Source organism: Saccopteryx bilineata, chromosome 4, assembly GCF_036850765.1.
Source record: "Saccopteryx bilineata isolate mSacBil1 chromosome 4, mSacBil1_pri_phased_curated, whole genome shotgun sequence".
In the NCBI taxonomy this organism is placed as follows: Eukaryota; Metazoa; Chordata; class Mammalia; order Chiroptera; family Emballonuridae; genus Saccopteryx; species Saccopteryx bilineata.
Genome location: NC_089493.1, coordinates 171,701,553 through 171,712,347, shown reverse-complemented (window position 1 = coordinate 171,712,347; position 10,795 = coordinate 171,701,553).

The following is a 10,795-nucleotide window of genomic DNA, read 5'->3' as shown; positions in this document are numbered from 1 at the left end:
GTCATTAGAAGTGTGTTTAAGTAGACTGAACAACTGCTTGCTTGGAGAGCTAGAGGGAGTAGGGCATCAAGCATTGAATGCAGAAAACTTTCTAACTTAATGGCCTAGGATCCCCCTGGATTTTCTAAGTCCCCTGTAGCAATAATTTCAAGAAAAACTTACTCTATCAATAAATATTCATTCACACTGTTCTGAGTGCAGGATACTATATATTGGCAGTGGTGGGCAGGTTGGTCTTCTCAAAACTCAGTTTGGTAGGGAGAGATACAAACAAGCAGGTGACTAGAATACAGCCTAAGGACTCTCACAGGAAAAGCACAGAAGTTGTGGAACCTTAGAGTAGGGGCACCAAGCCTGGAACAGTAGAGAGTGGAGATGGGTCCTGGTAGGTTTCTGGAAAGAGATGACATCTAAACTAATATTTGAGGAGTGAGTTTGCTCAGGTCCTTCTGAAATCCTCCGTAGCTGGGTTTATTATTTTGTTTGTTTTAGCAAGAGAGAGAGACAGATAGGGACAGACAGGAAGGGAGAGAGATGAGAAGCATCAATTCTTCATTGCAGCACCTTAGTTGTTCATTGATTGCTTTCTCATATGTGCCTTGACTGGGGCGCTCCAGCTGAGCCAGTGACCCCTTGCTCAAGCCAGTGACCTTGGACTTCAAGCCAGTGACCTTTGTGCTCAAGCCAGAGAGCATAGGGTCATGTTGAGGATCCCACGCTCAAGTTGGTGAGCCCGTGCTCAAGCCAGCAACCTCAGGTCTCGAACCTGAGTCCTCTGTGTCCCAGGCTGACGCTCTATCCAATATGCCACCACCTGGTCAGGCAAGAGTTTAATTTTAGCTAGTTTCAGGTCTCTTCTCTGCCCTACTACACATTGTTCTTGCTGAGTTCTTAGTTACCAATTGTAACCACGGAGGTGTAGCAAGAATAAGTGGTCAACACATTTTACAAAACTACATCAGCCAGATGGACCAGACTCCAGGTTTTTGGCATTAAAGTTGCTGGGCAGATCCTAAACTCAAGATTCACAGCTGTTCAAGGGGAAGGAGGGGGGCGAGTCATGCTGCATTTGTCTCCTGGGCTGTGAACACAAAGGAAAGAAAATATTAAGGGAAGAAGCAGGCTCCTCCTCGCAGTAGTATGTTTTTTTTTTTGTTTTGGGGGGTTTTTTTGGTCGGCACGCAGTAGACAACAGAGCCAATAATCCAGGCTGCAAAACTGCCAGCTAATAAAACCAAACCCTTTGAAGTGACTAATGAATACATGCTTTTTAACTTACTCCGGTCTCATCGCTGAGAGCTGTGCAGTTGCTGCTGGGCAGAAGTTTCACTAATGTAGGGATGTTGACTGGCCACTGCATCAAATATTTATTAAGTCACAGATGGGAATCTACAAAGAGTTTGCAGAGAGGTTTAGTGTCTTTCTTTGGTTCTAGGGGGTGCACTTCCGCAATGCAAAATGCAAGTCCACAAATGCACGTCTTTAAGCTTCTGCGTGTGGTTGCTGACCCATTTTAAACAGGTTAAATGGAGCCCGATTTAGAGAAAGCACTTTCTTTCCCTTAAAGCAGAAGTAGTACATTTTCCTGTCGACATATTTAGAAAGTGCCTTTGCACTAAAAAAAGAAAGAGAACTCACTCATAATGTGCCCATCCCAATGTATTGTACCAGTCTTTTCAATAACCATTCAGTCACGCTGTATCTGTGTTCTGTACATTTCACTCTTGCTTTTCTCGTTTAACAGTAGATTTTTAACATTTTCGCACAACATTGAAGCTTTTCTACAGCATGTTTCTACACAGTATTCTAGTGTATCAATGGCTATGATTTACCCAGTCTCTTGGATATTTAAGTTAGTTGTATCTAGTTTTTCACTGTGGTAAGTGATGTTTTGATGAGCATCCTTATAATTAATTATTTGTACCCAGTGATATTTTCTCTGACAAATGAATAGAAGAGGAATTGCTAGGTCAAAGAGTTAGCCTCGTCCTAGCAGTTCACATTTCCATGGTCAGAGTGTGGCAAGGGGGCACTATCACTTTTAATTGGCTGTCAGAGCGCCCATCTCAAATGAGATGGTTGTGAGGTCAGCGAGCACTACCTATTGGTCTAGGAGTTTGGGGGTTGGCTGGTTTGCATATTTCTTTATTTTTGGAACAGCCTCCATGAAACTTGAACTTTTTTCCTCTTTAATTTAACAGCTATCTTATTTCACTAATCTCCTGTCTTTATTTAGTTACACTGGAGAGAAAGGAGGATCTCTTCAATGATACACAGCAGTGTTGGGTTCAATAAGGATTTATGGCTTGCTGTTTTGCATTGCTAGTAACCACAGTTATAATGCTGGGTCTCTCAATACCTGTTTCCTCTAACAACAGAAGGCGAGCTCTTTACTGCAGTTGAAGTCTCCTAGAATGGAGGTTCAGAGATATACAGAAAAAAAATAGAGGAGTTGTTAAGATTGCCACCTATTGGTTTTGCCAAGTAAAGATATTGGAACAACCCAATAAACAATGGTCAGCTACTTTTATCAATGAGCTTTTTTTTTTTCTATTACAGTTTACTTTCAGTATTATTTTGTATTGGTCTCACGTGTACAACATAGTGGTTAGACAGTTATCTACTTTACAGTGTTCCCCCCAATATTTCCAGTACCCACCAGACACCATACATAGTTATTACAATATTATTGACTATATTCCCTATGCTGTACTTTACCTCCCCATGACTATTCCATAACTACCAATTCGTACTTCTTAATCCCTTCACCTTAAAAAGTGAGCATTTTAGGCCCTGGCCAGATGGCTCAGTGGTAGAGCATTGGCCTGGCATGCAGGAGTCCTGGGTTCGATTCCTGGCCAGGGAACACAGGAGAAGCGCCCATCTGCTTTTCCACCCCCCCCCACCTTCCTCTCTGTCTCTCTCTTCCCCTCCTGCAGCCGAGGCTCCATTGGAGCAAAGTTGACCTGGGCGCTGAGGATGGCTCCATGGCCTCTGCCTCAGGCACTAGATTGGCTCTGGTCGCAACAGAGCAACGCCCCAGGTGGGCAGAGTATCGCCCCCTGGTGAGCATGCCAGGTGGATCCCGGTCGGGCACATGCGGGAGTCTGTCTGACTGCCTCCCCGTTTCCAACCTCAGAAAAATACAAAAAAAAAAAAGTGAGCATTTTAGCACACATATGCTACTATCAAAAATATAAAAGATAATTACAGCATAAAGGTCATTCTTACCTAAGAAGAAACAATTGGCATTCTTGTACTGACATACACATCGTCCCTATTCTTCTCACAAAGGATCTGGAAACAACATTTTGGACTGGCATCAGTCTGTGGACACTTTGCAGCAGCATCTGACCTAGACCTCCTTGGACAAGAGAGAAGGAGAAAAACCTTCCACCCTTTCTGGGAGTTTCTTCCTACTTGCTTCATCTACACAGTGCTCCAAGGTTAAGGTCATTTGAGTACTGTTTTCATGATTTGCACATACCAATTAGCATCTATATTATTATTTTAGTGTTTATTCTAAATCAACCAATTTTGCTTCAAAAACAACGTTATTTTAAAGGAAAACTTAATATTGCAAGCATAAGTGAGAAAAAACCCACAATATCACTTCCCATAATTAAGCCAAACAATGTTGTTAGATTCTAGATCTAGTTTAATTGCCAAAGATTCTGAGATGGAGTCCTACACTTTTCTTGGTTGAGAGAAAGAGAGAAAGAGAAGAAAAAGACAGGTTAGCAAGAAAAGGGTGTTAAAGAGATACTTGAGGGAACAAAAAGCATTGAAGGAGAATTGAAATGAAAATAAACTTCTTACTATATGAGGTCATTTATTTATTTATTTTATTGTTTTACAGAGCGACAGAGAGAGAGACAGATAGGGACAGAGAGGAAGGGAGAGAGATGAGAAGCATCAATTCTTTATTGTGGCACCTTAGTTGTTCATTGATTGCTTTCTCATATGTGCCTAGACCGGGGAGGGGGGAGCTACAGCAGAGCAAATGACCCTTTGTTCAAACCAGCGATCTTGGGCTTCAAGCCAGTGACCTTTGGGCTCAAGCCAGAGACCATGGGGTCATGTCTATGATCCCACGCTCAAGCCAGCAACCCCATGCTCAAGCTGGAGACCTCAGGGTTTTGAACCTGGGTCCTCTGCGACCCAGTCCAACACTCTATTCACTGCACCACCTCCTTGTCAGGCTCATTTATTCTTTTTTTTTTTAATTTAATGCAGTGACATTAATAAATCAGGGTGCATATGTTGAGAGAAAACATCTCCAGATTATTTTGACATTTGATTATGCTGTATACCCCTCACCCAAAGTCAAATTGTCTTCTGTCACCTTCTATCTGGTATTCTTTGTGCCCCTCCCCTCCCTCCACCCATCTCTCTCCTTCCTCGCCCCCCCCCCGTTACCATCACACTCTTGTCCATGTCTCTGAGTCTCATTTTTATGTCCCATCTATGTATGGATTCATATAGTTCTTAGTTTTTTCTCATTTACCAAGCTCATTTATTCTTCTTAAAATTTTTTTCCTTTGATTTGAGAGAGGGAGGGAGAGGGAGTGGTGAAGGGACAGAGAGAGAGAGAGAGAGAGAGAGAAGAATCAACTTGTTCTATTTAGTTGTGTACTCATTGATTGAGTCTTATACATGCCCTGACTGATGATTGAACCCATGACCTCAGCATACAGGATGATGCTTTATCCACTGAGCCACCTGGCTAGAGCCAAGGTAATTTATTCTACTGCTATATCTGTGGCTACTGCTGGGGTCCCACAATTTGGAAAGTAAAGAGGAAACAGAACTGGACTTGGCCACCTGCTGATTATAAATCCTCAGGCTAATCACTTGTCCTCTTCTTAAAACCTCAGCTCCCCAAGCTGTAAAATGAGATGATAATAATCTCTATGTAAGTGGGCATAAGTGTGAGGAAGAAATGAGACTAGATAAAAAGCATTTTGTAATCTCTAAAATGTCATACACATCATGAAGGCTTATCTTCATTTGTGAGAGTATTTTTATTTATCAGTATCAGATATTTTCTCCACAGCCCCAAAATTTACTTCCAGACCAAATATCTCACTAGAACTTACAATAAACAAGTGGATTAAAGCCTTTAAAAATGAATCACTGGGTCCAATATCATGTGGGATAGGCCCTGGTAGGCATGAACTAAGCACTCATAAGAATTCTAATTATTTTGATCAATGGCTGTTCATTATCAAGAGGACAGGAACCATGTCTGGTTTGTTCATTTCTATGTCCCTCACAGTTAGTTCAGTTGTGGCACATCAGAAATTCTCATTAAATAGTGAGTAAATAAATGAATGAGTGAATAAACAAGTGGCTAATTGAATGGAATGACATTCGTATATTAAATCTCAGTCTTTGTAGTCGATAGCTGTGGCTTTTTGCCAATCAGTACTGTATTAATCATGTTTTGAATTTTCTATATTTTATGATGCTTTGACATCCTGAGGCTTTGTGGACCTGGGGAAGGACTGTCCTTCCTGGGGGTAGCTAATTCCTAGAAATAGCAAACAACTTACTTGTGTGCATACTTTTTATAGGCAAAGTGATCAATCCTGAATCCATACCCCCATCCACCTCCCTTATCAGGCTCCTGCAGTCCTGGGCACTATCTCCTTACCCTAGCCACCCCATGTACCAGACAACTAGGGACCATCTCTGTACTCCAAAGCCCACTGAAATTATTCAAATTATCCAACCCTGAACCTGCTCAGCTCTGTACCCTTCCTTGCACGTTCCTTCCCATGATAACAATATAGGCTTTTGCCCACGCTTTCTCCTTCTGTCTCCTGGTGCTTCCCCTTGTGGCCCTGCCTGGTGCGACATGCTCCCTTCTCTTGGGAACTGTGGGTAACAAACCATCTTTTCAATGTCTGTTGTCTCCTGATGTGTTGGCTTGGCCATACCTGAATGAAAACAAAATCCCAGCCGCAGTTTAAAACAGGAATCAACACTGAGCACTCACACCAACTCCAATCTCGGTTCATGATTAAAGGGAAGCTGCTCTGACCTCCAGCTCAGGTGTAAGCCAATCAACTCATCCAGTGGTGGGATTCAAATAATTTAACAACCAGTTTGCTGCCCTAATGACCATTTTAAGTATTAAAAAAATGATATACCGAAAGGTAGTTTATTATTTCATACATTTAGTAATTAAATAAGAACAATAAGAGAGGTACACAAAACTAGATTATAAGAAAGAGTTTTGCCCTGGCCGGTTGGCTCAGTGGTAGAGCGTCAGCCTAGCGTGCAGAGGACCCGGGTTCGATTCCCGGCCAGGGCACACAGGGGAAGCGCCCATTTGCTTCTCCACCCCTCTGCCGCGCTTTCCTCTCTGTCTCTCTCTTCCCCTCCCGCAGCCAAGGCTCCATTGGAGCAAAGATGGCCCGGGCGCTGGGGATGGCTCTGTGGCCTCTTCCTCAGGTGCTAGAGTGGCTCTGGTCGCAACATGGCGACGCCCAGGATGGGCAGAGCATCGCCCCCTGGTGGGCAGAGTGTCGCCCCTGGTGGGCGTGCAGGGTGGATCCCGGTCGGGCGCATGCGGGAGTCTGTCTGACTGTCTCTCCCTGTTTCCAGCTTCAGAAAAGTGAAAAAAAAAAGAAAGAGTTTTAAAATATTAAATAATACCTGACAAAAAACAATAAAACTGTTATTTAAGATATTTCCATATTGCTTCTTAATGGCATCCTCACTTGCAATTTTTTTTTTCACCTATGGACAGAATGAACATTATTACAGTTGCTCAGAATATGCTGTTGCACAGGTGAAAATTAAAAAAGAGTGAGGAATGTAAGTTTGTGATTTCCACATTGGACGGCTGTGCAGGAGCCCACCTTAGAGAGAACCCTGATTACAAGTGCCATTTTAACAACTGGTTTGCCGAACTTAACAAAAAATTAGGTGTCAGTTCTGCCGAGCTGGTGCGAACCAGCTGAATCCCATCACTGAACTTATCACAGCGTGATTGTCTCAGAGATAGACACAAAAGTTGCAGTAAGTCTTGCTAGAAAAAATACTCTTGATTCTTTTCCTGTTGGATTAGAAACTGGGAAAGTTTTAGATGTGAGGCTCTGCAGCCATTTTGCTACCTAGAGACAAAAATCCTGTTTGAAATGCAGCAAACCAGACAAAGCAGCTCCAAGAGATAGCAGGAGAGAAATCAGCTGAGCCGACCCTACTCCCAGACTTTTCAGTTACCTGTGTTTAAGCCAATTTAGGTTGGGTTTTCTGCACTTACAAATTAAAGAATCCTAACTTATAGGGTCGTCTTTCCCCTTTTTTGTGATGCCTCAAATCACATCTGGAGTACTTAAGGCTGCAATTTGAGGTAAGTCAGGTGCGTACATAGCCTCTGCCAGGCACTGTGCTGGGCCCTAGTGATACAACCTCTAATAAGCCCCTTGAAGAGCTTCAGTGTATGTGGGAAGACAGACAAGCAAACACCATGGGGCAGTGGAATAGGAGTTTTCCCAGAGGTTCAAGCAAGGGCGTGGGGCAGGGAAGGAGCAGTCGGATCTGCCTGGAGCATCTCTCTCTTCACTCCCATATTATTCACAGCCTTGACTCAGCCTGGTCCTGCGGGGTTTCTCTCCCATTTCAAGGAGCATCCAATGATTTCAATGAGCATTTAGTGAGGGCTTCCTGTGTCACTGTGCCATGCTTGTTCCATTCTCTCAGCTCCTTTATAGCACAGATAATATTATCCCCATCACAGAGATGAAGATGCACCTGCTCAGAGACTCCATGAGGATAAACAATGCTACTCAGTTCCTTAGCAGAACCTGAACTCAGGGCTGCTTGCCTGACTCTAAATGCCATGCCTTCCATTGCCAAGCCATTCCCCAGGACTGGCCAAGGGCCTCTTGTTTGCCAGGCTCCACCCCATAATTGCAGAAGATAAAAGAGCTCCCCGAAGCATGTTACAACAGAACCTGCTGTAGGATTCTTTTACCACATAATACCTGGGAAATGTAGTCAGCTTTGAACACATGAGCTATTCTGAAATCTGCCGCTAGTGAGTAAAACTGAGCTACACCTGTGAATGTGTGCATCCTTGCTCAAAACCCCAAACTCTCATCTGAGATGTCTTCACCTGGAGGTCCTCAGAGAGATGGAGCAGCCAGATGTGGCATTAAGTTGAAAAGAACCTCCGAGGTCCCAAGATCAGGACAGCCTGTGGTTGGAAGGAGCTAGGCAAGATCTCTGACTGACAGCGGTCAGTGAATTGTGCCTTTGCTTCCAGCAGAGCACGTGGGGCTTCTGGGAATTCCATCGTGCCTGCTGCAGGCACCGGAGGCAGCCTGAGCCCCAGGCACATCGGCCTCCCTGGCAGGTTTCCTTTTTAAGCCTCACGTTGGCTTGTCAACCTCATCATCCCGAACCAGTTAAACAAACAATTTATTAGACTGGCAGCCCCTCTGGATGCTGCAACTTTTATTTAAGGGACTGTTGGCTTTTCTATTTTCAACTACGCTTTAATGATCTTTCTTTCCAGAGGAAAACGGGTGCATCTTTCAGCTTGAGTATGAAGTGTATTATATGGAAAAGGACATGTAGTTCATATACTGGTTATGAATATTCATAGGCTCTCTTAGACATATCACATCAAATCTGTATGAGGGGATAGGCATTTCACTTTAAAATCAAAGCTGAATAGAATGCTTTTAAATCATTGTTAGATCATTATTATAAATGAATACATTTATATTAAATTTGGATTAGAAGTAGATATAATTCACACAACACATAATTAGACAACTTGCTTTCTTCCCTTAATAGTATATCTCAAAGATCTTTTTATGATCATTTAAAGTTTTTTGAAATACATGTGAATAGACACATTGGATTTTGTAACACATTACTGCCTCCTTTACTTCAAAATGACTATTTTAGGTTTCTTGGCCTTTTCTCCTGACACTTTTTTCAATGACTGGTCAGGAAGACTGGGATTTTACTGTCCTGTTGTATTTTATTTTTTTATTTTATTCAAAGATCTCCTTGGTATTTAGTTCTCATTGCTGTAAAATCTTGACTTTATTGTTCATTTGTCATAAAAAAAAATATATACAAGTCTTGCTAATGACAATAACTGGCATTTGCCAGGACTTACTCTGTGCCATTCACTGAGCTTATGTCATAGCTTGTTCAAACCTCAAAACCCAGAGGGCAGATACTGTTTTATTCTCATTTTATGGCTGAGGATTGTAAAGCTCAAAAGGTTCAAGGAAACTTTCCCGAGAAACCTTATTCATAAGAAAAGAAACTGAATTATCCACTGAATCTGAAGTCAGCACAGTTTTCCTGCCCATTGATCCTGTCATCCCAGGAACATCTACTGAGTGCGCCCCTTGTAGGTCCCAGCTGCTCCTCTAACCCTGGAGACACAGTGAGGACCAAGACAGACAAAGCCCCGATCAAGCCTAAATCATAAATCCGGACTCCCCGCCCCCCCCCCCCACGCACACACACAGATGTGATGGAAGGTCCCCGTCATTAGAATGACTGGATTCCCAGGCTGGTTTGAATCCACTTCTGAGCATTCCTCAGTTTGGGGCTGGGATTTATTTCTGTGTCTTCATCATTATTAGTTTTTTGGGGTTTTTTTTCTGAAAGAGAGAGAAATAGAGGGACAGACAGGGACAGACATACAGGTAGGGAGAGAGATGAGAAGCATCAATTCTTTGTTGCAACACTTTAGTTGTTCATTGACTGCTTGCTCATATATGTGCCTTGACTGGGGGCCTCCAGTCAAGCCAGTGACCCCTTGCTTAAGCCAGCAACCTTTGGGCTCAGGCCAATGACCATGGGGTTGTATCTATGATCCCATGTTCAAGCCAGTGGCCCTGTGCTCAAGCTTGTGAGCCTGTGCTCAAGCCAGATGAGCCCACACTCAAGCTGGCAACCTCTGGGTTTTGAACCTGGGTCCTCGGCATCCCAGGCCGACCCTCTATTCACTGCGCCACCGCTTAGTCAGGCCATCATTATAAATTCTTAATATTTGTTGCTGTTTGACATTTAAGCCTCCAAAGGAAGGAAGGGGAGAGTTGTTTCAGATAAAAAAACACTTTGTGTAAATATCCCACTACAAGTCTTTCTGCTCTGATTTTTCTCTTGACCTAAATTTGTTCCCCTTTGTCCTTCACTTGCAAGCGCCTGACGTAACTGTAAGGATGGAGGAGGGACTGCCAATTTACGTCCCACGCAAGCAATTCTATCCTTTCTGAGGATCAGAGTAGAGTCCCTCTGGCCAGCTCCCTCCATTTCTGGAGGCTGCCACCTTCCTAACAGTCGGAGTCTGGCCAGCTTCCCACTCCTCTCCGAAACACAACAAGAAGGATGAAAAGAGGGTTGCTACATCTCAGCCCTTTGCCGTCAGAGTTACAGCGCCTGCCTCTTGATCAGCAAAAAGTGTTGGCGGGGGGGGGGGGGACCTGTCAGCCCCACTCGCTCTCTCCTGTCTTTGTCAGAACTACCTCTGCAGCCTCCACAGCACTTGGAGCTTTCTCGTGGCAGGAAGCAAAAATGCTTTTTTCCCAGACAGTGGTCCTCCCCGAGCAGTGGGACCTGTCAGTCTTCCATTGGAATCTTTCATCTTCGTTTACATCCCCTCCTTTCGGAGCTTCTTAATAATTGATGGCGTTGTGAGTGGCACGTCGGTGGCATCTGCGTGGCTGAATGTGGGTGGGAGGGCAGGGACGAGGAAGGTGACCCTGCTGGGGTCCCTGCCCTTGAGGTGGTTTCCGTTCCCTTCTCCGTCTCC